The following is a 13999-nucleotide window of genomic DNA, read 5'->3' as shown; positions in this document are numbered from 1 at the left end:
ATTGTTACATGACCCTTGCAAATATATTTACAAGAAAGAATGAATTTTACCAATTGATGACTGAACTAAATGTAATCTAATATTTTTTTTTGCCATGGCTAAAGCAATTTGAATGGCTCACATTTTCTCTGGCCATTGAATATGTCAGTTTTTTACTATCTCAGGTTTGAGTGCCTATGGCTCTGCCAGAAATTGTTGGTTGACTTTCAAAGTGGATCCAGATTTCTCTCAGAGAGGTCAACAGATACGCAGGATTTCTGGAAGTGCCCCAATTAAACATGCGTCATTTGCACTGATTTTCCACGTGATTATCTCAAATAGCCATGGAAGGGCACAGTTATCAATCAGGAGACTGAAGGACTCAGGTCTGTATAACAGAGAAAGCTGAAGACATGAAGAGAAAGCTCATTTTTCTTTGCTCTCCAAGTGTTTACTGGGATAGGTAGTTACTATGGCAAATCGAGTGTAGCTGTGAAGTTAAGGCTGATTCTATCTATCTTTATAGTGGGAAACCAAAGGGTTTTCAGCCTGTAATGCTGGATTTTTTGAACACAGGGTAGAGGAAATGAACTTTCAAACCAGAGGAATTCAGATCAGATGTCTGAAGTTAAAATAACAGACTGAAAAACAGTTGTTTGCCCTGCCCACAATGTCTTTACAGGTTGGATTGTTTTCTCTAACCTAGTTCTCACTCCAAAAATTCTCAGTGCCTTCAGGAGACAAAATAAACCTAGAGACAGTGCATCTCCTCTATGGTCTGCCTGTGTATCAGATTCTTTCCTGAGGCCTCTTGGTGTGGATCTGTGTGGGATCCCAATCTCTCGTCTGCCTGTTGGCTCCTACCAGGCTGCCATGTTCCTCACTAAAGTAGTGAGCACTCACTACTTTAGTGAGCTCACCTCTCCCTCACTTGCGCATAGATCACTCTTTTATTATAATTAATATTTTCCCCCTCTCTTCCCTAGGAGAAAGCTGAAAAGATGTGATGATGCAGAACAATAAACACAGCTGAAACTTGATGGCCAACATGTGACCATCCTTCATTATTTGTGCTCTGATCTCAGTGTTGATGGCTGCTTTGAACCAGAAGAGGTGGCAGGAGCATTTTTGTTCCAAAAGATATATTGCTCATATTTGTTATTGCTTTCCTACATGTAATGAAAAAAGTAAGCCAAAAGCAGAGTCTTAGCAGTAGACGAGGACCTTCTTTCTTTATTCTGGATAGTCTGGAAAACAAATCCCAGGTTGAAGTGCAGACTTGCACGATCAGTGCCTCACTAACTGCAGCCCTACAGCTTCAGGAGACTCATTGCTGCTGATAAATCATTTCTAACTGACTCATATTCCATCCAGACACACCATGGTTGTACTCTAGAAGCCCACTCTGTAGTACATGTAGTGGTGGTGGAAGCTCCTTGCCTGTGGTGGCTTAAAATATTTGGAGGGGATTTTGTGGAAAAGGGAGAAGATGATGTACACACATTTTCTCAAAGACAATGCTGAGTGATGTTTCCATCTGCTCTTCTCCCTGACAGGACTTCAATGAAGATCCAACGGACTGCTGGGAGCAGCAGTTTCTCTTAAGGTACTTCCTTTCCTTGCAGATGCCTGCCTAGATTCCTACTTATAATGGTATGTATATCTATCAAGCTCAGGTTCTGTTTTCCAGGACTCCTTTTTTGTCCCCTTTCACAGCAGGGAAGAGGTCCAACTTCCTGGTTGTGCAACAAGAAAGGTGTAGGTAAAATTTCTGAGAACTGTCCAAAAAATTACTGGTTTACTCTTTGTTTAGTGATTTAGTGTTTGAGATATTTAATAATATCTTAAACACTTCAACTAGAGCTGAAAAATGGAATTTTCATGTTAGTAAAGGGTTACACTGATTTAGCTGAGTCTGTCATTGTTGCAGTTTTTGTCACCTCATAAGAAACATCCTACTTTTCTCCATTACTGCAAAGAATCAAGGAGTTATTTGCCTCTCCAGAATATAATAATACAAAATATAAAAGTAGATTCTGATCATGTATGTTCAACCCATGTATTCACAAGAATCAGATTGTACAAACTCCATACCTTAATTCGTTGTCTTAATTATCTAATTCACATCAATCTAATTTATGTAACAAAACTAATCTGGGCCATAATTCCCTGCTATTATGGGATAGAATAACTCCATCAAACTCAACAGACCTGCGTCAATGTATGCCAGTAGGGAATTTAGCCTTAATATTCCAAGGAGCAATATGGCACATGATTCACTTTGGTTCACATTTTTCCCAAGGTCTTATGTAAAATAATTTTATTTTTAGTTCAGAAGAGAAATGTTTTTACAGACAGAATTGCATGTTTGTACAGACATTCCCAGAGATCCAAAAAGTATCTTTTTGTCTTCAAAAAATAAAATACAAACCAAACATCCTCAAAAGAGAAAACAAAAGGGCAATTGCTGTGCTTGATACAGCATCATATTGGATGCTTTTGTGTTGATGCAGCTGTTCCAGTGTCTTCAGCCTCTGGTGATGGACCAGAGTGAAGCAGAAGTCAGTGGACAGATTTTGGTTACTCTACAATCCCATTTTAGTGTATGGAAGGAAAATTTTGAACACAACAAATTTAAAGAAGTTGATTAAGACAGATTTTTATGTAAGACTTTTAGCACTCCAAAGCCACTCAGTTTTGTGTTAAATTGAGGAGGCTCCTTGGCAGATTTTGAACAAAGCTTTCATTGATTCAATGAATTGAGGATCAACAGAAGCTAACAGTTAGGAAACATTAAAGATCTGGATTATTGCTTGTCTCAGTTTTTTAAGGAGACTTTGGAAATTCCATCAAAGAGTATGAGCTATAGATTAGTTCACACAAAATATTCCTGAAACTGCTGTGTCAGCTCTTCAGAAAATGTTCAAGTCCATTATATTTCTTAAGTAATTATTATTGATTCAGCTAATGATCCTGAAATGAAAAAGTGTCAATGGTGGAAGCCAAGTTTGCAAAAGAAATATCCATATAATTCCAAGATGAAACTATGCAAAAACATTGAAAAAATATATCCATGATTTTCTCCCTCTAGCTCAATGTTAAAGTTCAATTCCAATTTTGTTTTGTCTTTAAAGTTCATCCTTTAAAAATAAGACATTTTTGGCAAATAAATTTCAAGGGAAATGAAACTTGTAGATTTAAAGGATTTGATACAAATTTGTAATGAATTACTATTGTGTTTTGGAAAACTGGTTTTATTATTTTTGGAAATAAAGGACAGTTTCCAATTTTTTATCATCTTAGAAATATTCACAGTCACTGTTTATGAATTTGTTTAGGACAGGTTTTTCATTTCTATAAATGTATGCAAACTTTTCACTTTTCTTTTTATCCTAACTAATTCTAGAGAAACTGTGTGTTACACTTTGCGAAGAAAAGAAGTAAAGAAAAGAAATTTATACTGTTACCTTTGGTCAGCATTTCATTATGCTGGTCAGATACCAATGCTAGGTATCATGAAAAATAGCAAGCAATACTTCCTTTGAAGTTTAACAAATAGAGAAATAGCATCCAAGGCTCAGAATGCACCAGCTGTAAACACAGTGCATACCCACAGGCAATTACTGCACATTCACAGTGGCAGTATAGCTTTCTGTATTACTAAATAACTTTCTGAAAACCGAATTTTCAGGGCAGTTTTATGATGTGAAAGGGAGAGGAAGAAGGTTAGGATAAAACTTAGCTTCATTCAACACTGGCGGCTGTGGTTTTCAATACCCATAAATATCTAGACAAGAGCCTTCTGCCTCCGCACACGTCCATAGTTAATGTGTGCAATGTCGCGATGGTCACGATGCTGAACTCCAGCCCATCAGGGCGCTAATTTGATCTCTGGCACACCCTTATTATAACCACCATAATGAGTGTTCCTCTGTCAGGAAGCTTCCACACCTTATTTCCCATCTGATGTGAAGCTCAATAAAAATCCCTTAAAACCATTCATTAATCTATTGCATATAAACCAGTTTGTAATACAGATATAAGCCTCAAAGTAGTGCTAATTTTATAATGTTTGTTACTGCTAAGAAAGCCATGTTAACACTGGTGAGGTGTCAGGAAATGAGTAAGTATATCTGTATTTTTATCTATTGAAGATCACTTAAGTGTTCTTTTCACTTATCATCAGTATGCATAGCACACTTATGGGCACAATAATAGTTCAGAAGAAAGGAAAGAACACACAGAAATGCCAATGAAAATGAAATAAGGTAACTTCAAAATAGGGGAAAAAACGTGCTGTCTCTCCTTCCCAGCAAACCCAAATAGTTACATTCAAGAAATATTATTTCTCTAAGATGACTGTCAAGGAACCAACAGAAAACACATCCCAAGGAAAACTGGATAGAAGATGTGGGAATAAAGGCTGCAGGATTCTTTCCATCACAATTTCTTGCTCTGTCAGAAGTTGCTTTATTCATATTATTAAGTGGTATGATCTGCCAAGCGACAGGAGGTCTGGGAAGCTGAGGAGAGGTGGGAAATGTACCTCCTACTCACTGTTTGCTTTTAAAATGGTATCGGATCTATGGAAAGAGCAGCTGTAGGAGTACTCTCAGAAAAAAAATAAAAGAAGAGTGAAGAGATATTCTATTCAATGTATTTGAGAACTGAGTGGGGAAAAAGGTAGTTCATAAGAGGAAAGAACAGAGAAAAAAGGAAAAAAACAAATGAAAAAGGATTGAAGGAAGCAAAACAAGAAATCATGTTATTTATTATGCTTCTTCAAACATTGTGTGTATGTAGATGACCAGTCCTAGCCAATATATGATATAGCACCTGCTCAGAATACACACCAGCCATTATTACAAAAGGAAAATTTGGTGGATGTGGCATCATGTAGCTGAGAAAGGCAAAAAATTCTCATCAGAAGACAGGAGAAAGCCAAAAATTGTCAAGATGTTTTTGCTAGTATTGCGTTTTAGCTCTCCTTATAGCAGTGCAGGTTGACGACAACCTAAATGAGCAGCTCTGGCATAATGCCACAATTGAGAGGAAAGCCTGCTAGTTGGAGGCACGCTAAAAACACTGGGCTTGCTTCCACACTCTGTCAAAACAACGCTCGGACGGATGGAGGCGTGGGCTTCCCAAGGCTGGTTGTGGATCCAGGATTCAGTGCTTCATACATGTGGCGTTAATTCACAGCATTGGCATGAGATGCTGCAATGACCTCATGGCTGTCAAGTGCCCACCGTAAGAAAGCTTCTCCCTTCCCAAATTGCCCTGGCAACCTCTTTTTCTCATAACATCAGGAACAAAGAAGAGGATGGCAGCTGAGTACCTCTACACGGGAGAAATCCCCAGCTGGGGTTAACCTTTGTTATACAGTGGTCAGAGTCAATCATATGGTGAAAAATGTCCACAGCAAAGCAGCAGATCTTATCCTTTGTGCTATATAAAGGACTCCTGCCCAATAATATATATACTTACATACCTGTTATAGATCTTTTTGCATGTATATTCATGCATGAAAAAAATGGCAAGGTTTGTATTCCACACAAATAAACATTAAATGTTTTAGCATCATGACCCTCCCCATATCCCCCCCTCCCATTCCCCCTCTACCTTTGAGAATAATGTAATTTTATGCATTCTCTCCTATCCTGGGCATGAAAAAGTAAATGCTGTATTACCCCAACTTAGGTAACCCTTAGGATAATTTTTTAAGCAGCAGGAAACTAGGCTATCTGGCTGGGTAGATAATGATATCAGCTGCTTCCTTCCAAAACAACAGGTGCTTTGGCATAAAACTGTATATCATCATACTGAGATGATGACATCAGTTCATACTTCAGCTTAATTATAAACTACCTCCATTAATCCTCAAATAATTAAACATTTTGTGTATGGTGCAAGGTGAAATATAAAAGCAAAAGGTGCCTAGATGTTCATCACAGGGTTAAAATGGCAGTTTCTGAATCGTTAGTACTTGTGTCTGCCTATTTTAATGTAAACTTCAAACTGATTTTAAGCATTTGTTTATATTTTAATGTTCCAGCCATGAGGAAGGTGAAAATAAATACACCTAAAATTCAATGCAAACTTGATGAAATAACAAAGATATATTGATTGGAGTCACATGGAATATATAGGTGCATAAATATAATGCAGAAAAAACAAAGATGTGAGGGATAAGGCTTTGCATGTACAAGAATTATTGGGGGATAAGTCATGGTTCATGGCCCACTAGCAGAATAAACATTGCAGCATTTTGTGTTTGCAGATTTTATGCAAGAAGATCTTAACCTCACATTCAGGAGCAGTACATCTAAATAAAACAAGCTCTGGACAAGAAAGCACCATTTATTGAAACAGATTGATTGAACTTTGTAAAAAAAGAAGTATTATTGAAAAGCAATATTAACATAATAGAACTTAATTTCTTTTTAAAATAATTTAGTTCACACAGTATGCAGTCACTTGAAAACTATACATTCTCTCCTTGCATTTTCACAGTCTGTGTATATGTCCATCATTTTTTCAAAACTCAACAACAGATTGCTCAATTTTTGATTTGATATGTAAATTAGCAGACAGAGTGAGAGCTGAATTTGTAGGCTAAAAGAGCAGAGGAGCACAGCAGATAAAAGATTATGTTCTTCTGCCTTTAAAATATAGCACTGACCTTCTTTAAAACAGATGCTATCTTCAGGAGCCAGATGTGTCTCCAACCAAATTAGTTATAAGAAATACATCCAAGGACATAGCCATTTAAGAATCAATAAATTATGCATTTGTCATTTGTTATTGTGTGAGGCTTACGCTGACATTTTTGACATGAATAAAAGTCTCTGTCCACAGTAATAGCATTAACAATTTAACAGAGTTGGTTTTATACCAAAAGAGAAGTGGTTTGAAGAAATTACTGTTTACCACCATGTACATATACACACCTTAATTATTCATTGCATGTCCACTTACCAACCTACTTCATGTTATGTAAGGTGTACTAGATTAGAAAGTTAGAGGTTGGGCACGTGTGCTGCACTGCTGCTATTTCAACCCACTTCAACCTGAAACAAGGAAAATGATTATAACAATTATTTTCTATTCAGACAACCAAATCAAGAAAGTTCTGTTTATTGGTGGAACGTTATGAAAAATTCCTACGAAGAAGAATTTTATTTTTCCAGAAGCAGAAGCCATGGTGGAATTTTTTTTGTGGGTTTAGTTGAAACATTTGGATGACCATATGGAACTCTTAGTGGTGCCATGGGACCATGCAGCTATGAAATCTGATCACTATCTCCCTAGTGACAGCTGGAGCCTTTACACCATCAGAAAATTTTCAGACTTCTAATTTGTCATAACTACCTCCTGTGGAAAGAAAATATGTTATGTAGTTAGATACAAGAATCTGAGTCTACAGTGCTACACATATCGGCTTCTCTTCCTTTTAGCTTTCAAGATTCAAATTAATTCCTTGCATCTTATGACTCATTGATGCAAAAAATAAAACATACACACAAAAAGAATAAAAAAACATATGGGGTGTTGTGAAATGAGGGTTATCTCTGCTGTATAGTTATAGTGGAGAATGACTTATTTTGAAAAACCTACTTATGTAACAAATTTTGATCCATGCACTTCAAAGTTTCTTTTTATTTAAGCCTTCTCTTCAGTTTTACTCTGCTTAGCAAATTAAAGTGTAGCTTTGCAATGGTTTCCATTATTTTTAAATTTTTAACATGTGTATTCTTTCATCACCACATCAGGCCTGAAAAGACACAAATTTGAGTCATTTTTATTAGAGGAACTCATGGGAGAAGGAGATGAGAGTTCCCTGCCCTCTGGAATCACACACTTGAGAGAAAAAAGCTCACAGCTGTACCCAGGAAACAAGTACTGTTTTGACACTCAGAAATATAGGTGTCCACCAGGCAGTCATTTTGAAAATAATGGGGAACGTGCTTATGTATCTCTATATATTTCTCTATGGGGGCAAATAATCCAGCAGAGCTGAGAATCACGTCCCCATGTTTGTTTGCTGTATAGCCTTGGCTTGCTTTCTGGTCTCCCAGGGCGCTTTCAGAAGTTTGTGAGATATAGCTCAGTGACTGTGAGCAGGATAAAAATGTAAACATATGTAATAATTTTCTTTTCTATGGCCCTTCTGGTATCCTTGCTAGCCAGACATCAAAAATGCCTCACTTCAGGCATGGATACTGCTGATTCATACCGTGGGTACAGTTGTGATGGATTTAGAGAGGAAGTTGGGTGCTGCATATAGAAGAAGCTGAGTGTTGTTTAATCTTCTTGACAAGAAAAAGATAACTTCTGGGTTAGGATCATAATCCTAGTGCTGTTTATGACTTTTGAACTTTCAGCTCAAGTCAGTATTTTATAAAGTTAATGAGCAAAATTGACAGTAAGCTTCTAATAAAAGATCCAACAGAATCTTTCTCCCAAGTCTTATAAACACTAGTCTCTTCTATCATATCTAACCATTCTGGACAGAATGAAAGAAATCTAGGAGTACTGATCTGAGACAATTGAAGAAATCCACAGATTATTTATGACTATTTATTACATCAGAATGCAAAACTGAGGTAGATCCTAATTAATTCCAGACTAATTTTCTGTATAGGAGAACTGGAAGAAGAGAGGCTGTGCAGCGCATGTGACAGAAAAGAAAGCACTGGATAAAAGGCGCTTACTGTTCCAGTATGAATAGTACAAGACAGTGTTAGGAAGATATTTGCTTAGATTACTAGAAATGATAAAAGACTTTCCATTAAAAAACGATGAGGAAAAACTGTGCATACCCTAGGAGAAAGGAAAGAAACGGCAGGGATAGCATCATGCTATGTAGCAACCTGCCACCAGCTTAGAAATGGACAATAATGACAAATGGACACAGGGGATAAAACCCCAAACACACTGTGAAGAGTTATCTTGGGCAGATGCACAATGTGTTGTATCTATTGCTGACAGTTACCCAAGGTTTCTGCTTTTTCTACACATTGACAGTGTTTGCATTGTATGGCATGCCAATAAAATATTTTGATTTGAAGCTGAGCACTGTAATTGTTTTTTCCTTTCCTTAGGAAACAAACCATGATATGTAGGTTGACTTGGAAACTCATATTTCATGATGTCTTGTCCCCTTCTATCCTGTTTTTGCAAAACTTCCTTTTAGTACCAGGGCCATTCCCAGATGCCCTGGAGCCCCGATGCACATCATTCACACCATTTTTAAGCCATATGAAGTATCAAGAGAGATTGGTAAAAGGAAGAAATTGTGTGGAACATGGACACATACAGCTGAACATTTTTCATCCACTGAGCTGCAGTTATAGCTACACGTTTGGCAGATTAAATCAATGCATTATTAAAGTTGTCTTAGGTCCAAAATGAGCTAAACATGGGTTTGAAATATGGCTGCTCTGGTCTCCTGAAGTCCTGCCATGTTAATCATACAATCATTTTGCCTTAGTTAGGTGGTTATTGGCGGTGTGCTCTGCTTGTTCAGCCAGCCACGATGCCATGCAGCAGCACCTCCAGGACTCAGTCCACAGGAAGATGCTGCAAGCAGAAGTCCTGGGGCGGTTTGCTTTTGACTTTTGTCTCATATGAATCTGTTCCCCCAGCTGCCTACACGTGGTTCATGAACTAGTCCCTTGTGGATACCCGCAGGAACAAGCATTCCCATATAAAACCAGCCTTGTGTCTTGCTCTTGGCTAGCACCATTGCCTCAGGCTTGGTCCTGAGGAGACAGAGTTAAAATATCATTTCTTGCCAAATTATACGCTAATTTTTGGTTGCAAACAAAGACTAAACAAGGGCTAATTTTATCATGTTGAGTTGCTATTTTTAGTATGCTGGGTTTTTTCACCATCAAAATTTTTGTTACCTCTTTTTATATGCTTTTTTAAGCTTAGCCTTATCCATCCCCAGAGCAAGATTTTAAAGTGCTGTGTCCACAGTAAACTTTGATCAGTTTATTAAACCTGAGGATTTGGCCTTTCTTTTACCCAAGCCTATTCCACAAGAATATGACAAACTACTGGACCCCAGTTTACCACTGTTTTTTTCTAGCTACAGACTGGCCAAAGTTAAAATAAGACCCTGTGTAAATGCTAGATAGTGGAAAGCATCACTGAAGAGCAGTACTTGTACATCTGCTTTTAAGAAGTTTCCTTAATTCCAAACTGACTGAATAGATGGACACTGATTTATAGTATCTATGTATATATTGTCTGTTATGTTGTCTTTTCTTTAAGTACCTATTTAATTGCTGAAATGCAAAAAAGTGGACTGTTACCTTTTGCTAATAATTATTAAATGGGGAACCATCCAAGTGACTATGAATACTCACTGTTCTTCAACTTATAGCAATAAAAGGAGGTTGAATTTTGTGAACTAGGGAACTGATGGCCTTAATCACAAGGAGCAAAAGATTTCTGGAAAAGTAGATAAAATCTATGATGCCTATTGTGCCTATTTCTGGTGCACTCTGTGAGCTGAATGAAAACTGCTGTAATATTGTTTAATTAATGCTGAATTGCATGATGGCTGGCCTTAGCTCTCTAATTACTATCGGTAGTAGCTCTTCAAATTTTGATTAGTGGAGAGGTGAATCACTACCTTTGATGTGGTGAGGCAGCTTCTGCCACAAATTAAAACCAGGTAGTGAGGCTATAGATTAATTGTGGGTATGTGGAGCAATTAGGACAGTCTACCTCCCCCTGTCTTCTGTCTGAAGTTTGTTGCCTGTGGTAAAAGTCATAGAAATCAAACCTGAATTGTATCATTTTGGATGAGATCTCTCTCTATATATAAATGCACTGTTTTGGAGAAAACCTGTAGTCATTCTAATTCAAAACATGTTAGATGTCATTTTCTTCCTTTACAGCAGAAAGAGCAAGTACCAGAAAGCAATCTGCTGCTGGGGAGGGGCTGGGGAGGCTCCTCAGGCCACACAGGGAACAGCAGCATCCATCTGGAGAGCACTTGCTAGGGGCTCTCATGGGATACTGCTAGTTTTGACTAACTTTGTATTCCTGCAAATGCGTAAGAAACTGTTTGATAGGAAGCTAAGCAATGACTTCCAGAAACTGCATGCCTTGAAGCAGTTGCCACAGGGCTTGGGGAGGGCTTTGCTAGATGAGGAGGCCCCGGTCACCCTCCTGATGCTGTAGGTACCACCAGCACAGACTGAGGGTGTCTGCAAAGATTTAATCTTGCTTAGGTGTGAACCTGAACCGAAATATAAGAAGAAATACTGTGAACTAGTGTGAGATTTTAGAGCTTTTCTTCATGACAAGTGAGTTTTCCTAATCAAATCAGTGCCTGGGTTAGAGTATTGTGGCTTTCTTTTTTATTTTGAAGGTTTCTGTCTATGTTGTGTCACCATGTACTGGATTAAGAATCTGGAAGAATTGGAAAAAAAGCCAATTAAAAAGAAAATATATTATTGCCACTAATTTCTGATATGATTATGAATGAAAACAATCTGATTTAAAGAGATTGTAATGTATGCATTTTTTTATGCTCTACCATCTTGTTTCCTCCATGTATGCTGCTCTGTTTTCATTTGCTGTCAGGATTTGGTGTTTGGGCTTGGGGTTCTTTATTTATCTCGTCCTCCCTTATCAATTCTAATTTACTCCTTTCTCTACATACTTTGCTCCTATCCCATAACTTACTGTCATTTCTTGCCCTGATTTGTTAGTGGGAGCATGAGAAAATAGTTTCTTCTGAAGCTGCTAAATATGTCTCTCATTTATTCAGCTGGTGGGAGAGAAAGAAGAAGGAATGAGGTTCAGCAAAGTAGCCTTTGTAACCACAAGATTGTTTGCACTTTACTGCCGGAACATGCTGAGACTTGAAACCTTTGTATGATTTTTATAAGTAGAGAGGCTGTAATTGAACTTTCTTACTAGACATTAAGAAGAAATAAAATATTAATATATTTATTTTCTTCTTTTTTTTATACACATAGCTTTTGAAATCATGTGAGTGGGTGCAATTATAAAAATCTCTGTGCAAATAATGAGACCCCTGTGAACAATTTTAAAGAGAGCAAAAGCAGCCTTTTGCGTATTCATTTCAGGGAAAAGCAATCTGGTTGGAAATTTTTACTGGAGAGTCTCACTCACCTACTGTCAAAACTGCTTTCTTGATGTCCACTTCTGATGGGTGTATAAAGCCGAAACTCTAAGTAGGTTTAAATAGCACAAGATTTAGACAAAAAATGAGCACCCCACTTCTGTGTGTTGAGCTTGTCTCTGCGTTTAATGAATAAAAAGTATAGATAACTATTGAGAAAAACAGGTATCCTCAAGTGCTTTTTCAAATAAAGTGATCTTCTTTAAATCAGAAGAAAGGAAATTATATACTTTGATGCTCAAGCATTTTCCTTTGAAAATAAAAGTGAGAATTTCATAAACACAGCAACACCAACATAATCAGCGCACAGAGCTTTGGATGCAACAAACTACCAGTACAAAAATAACTGAAAAAGAGACAAAACTGCATGATAGGAGTTGTTGTCATCTCAGTGATCCTAGAAATGAAAAGGAGTGAAAGCAGGTGAAAATAAATGAAAATGACAATATGAAGAAATGTATAGGATTGTATATTTATATATAAACTATGCTTATATAAACATAAGTAGAAAACACCATATGGCAATAGGAAATGTGCCACCAAATAAGTGAAAAGAAATAGTAACTAGAAGCTCTTATTTCTGCATAGTTCAGCAAGGGTGCAATGACAAGGACCTGCACATTACCAAGGGAAGAGGAACTCGAGTCTGTACACATAAAGACTCTTGTTTTCTATTGAAATAATGTTTGACAGAAGAAAGGTCAGTTATAACCATTAATCTGGTTCAATTTTACTACAATTTATAGCCCATGAGAACAAAATAAGTCTATTGAAGTACATGGCAGCAGCAGTACATGAGTTCGTGCTTAAAAATATTATTCTCAATGTTGGGACATCTGGGCAGCCAGACCTAATCGTATTTCTTTTCTCTGCCAGAACTAGAACATCTGACATTGGAGTTATTTGTTCTGACATTTCTAAACAGATAGTGCCAGATAACTAACTAGAACCAAAATCTTTCCTTTTTTGACATTATTTGGATGTGTCTCCAGTTCTAAAAATCCTGTCATAGTTAAAAAAAAAAAACCCCACACAGAAAGAAAAAGGCGTGTTAAGTGTGAACAAGAGCCCCACAGCCAGATTTCCTGCTTCACTTTTGATCCCCTTTGTGTTGCCTGTAAGGTGCAAAGGAGCTGGTGTCTGTTTACAGCTGCTTGGTGGAGGGGCCTCCAGAGGTGGGGAGGTCTCAGACAGAACAGAGGGATGGAGCTGAGTGCTGTTCCCAGCCTGCTCCCAGCTTCACAAACCCTGCCAGACAGCAAAGGCCATGGAGAGAGCAAGGCAGGTTTCTGCTGACCAAACTCTGTACAGGGGTTGAAACATGGAGGATCAGATGTGTAACTGCACCCTGTGCCCCGTTCCTGCGTGGGCTGGGCTGTCCCATAAACCCTGATGGGATTTGTAGGCTGCCTATTTGCTCTGCCACTTCCTCTCAGTCGCTTTCTGGGTTTAGACCATTTTCTTCAGTCCGTTTGTCTTATCACACTTCTGTTTTCCTGAGACAATTTAATGGAGTGTGGGAGTTATCATAATAATCTCCCAGGTTCCACATTTATTTTCCTTAGCTTGCAGGAATGTTAAGGCCAACAGAGAGAAAATAGAACTTGATCTATTTAAATAATGCTTAATATAGACACGTTTTGATGCACATGGAGAGGAAAGAGACAGGTGAAAACCAAGCAAAATGAAGCCTTGTGGAATACTGGCTGCTCCACAGCCGTGCCACATGCTGGTCATTAATAGATTTCACTGATACTTTATGGCCAGTTGTCTGATTCTGTGGCATTCACCCTACTCTTAGCAGTGTATTGCCTTACCAGAGTGGCATACAGGTTTAGTGTGATTTTCTTC

The 13999-nt window shown here is 37.8% G+C and overlaps 1 long non-coding RNA gene across 1 annotated transcript; it reads left to right on the top strand.

Annotated features, from left to right (window-relative positions):
• The first annotated feature begins 525 nt into the window (after window positions 1–525).
• LOC121671288 lies at window positions 526–9049 on the top strand. The gene is made up of 2 exons (XR_006018466.1): window positions 526–1632; window positions 8624–9049. It is a non-coding gene; the product is annotated as an uncharacterized LOC121671288 (long non-coding RNA).
• The last annotated feature ends 4950 nt before the right edge of the window (window positions 9050–13999 follow it).

This window comes from Corvus kubaryi, unplaced genomic scaffold, assembly GCF_017639235.1.
Source record: "Corvus kubaryi isolate FWS band 111438036 unplaced genomic scaffold, C.kubaryi_AGA036_p1.0 37397, whole genome shotgun sequence".
NCBI classification, from domain to species: domain Eukaryota; kingdom Metazoa; phylum Chordata; class Aves; order Passeriformes; family Corvidae; genus Corvus; species Corvus kubaryi.
The sequence above is the reverse complement of the archived record's forward strand: the minus strand, read 5'-3'. Positions and strand labels throughout refer to the sequence as shown.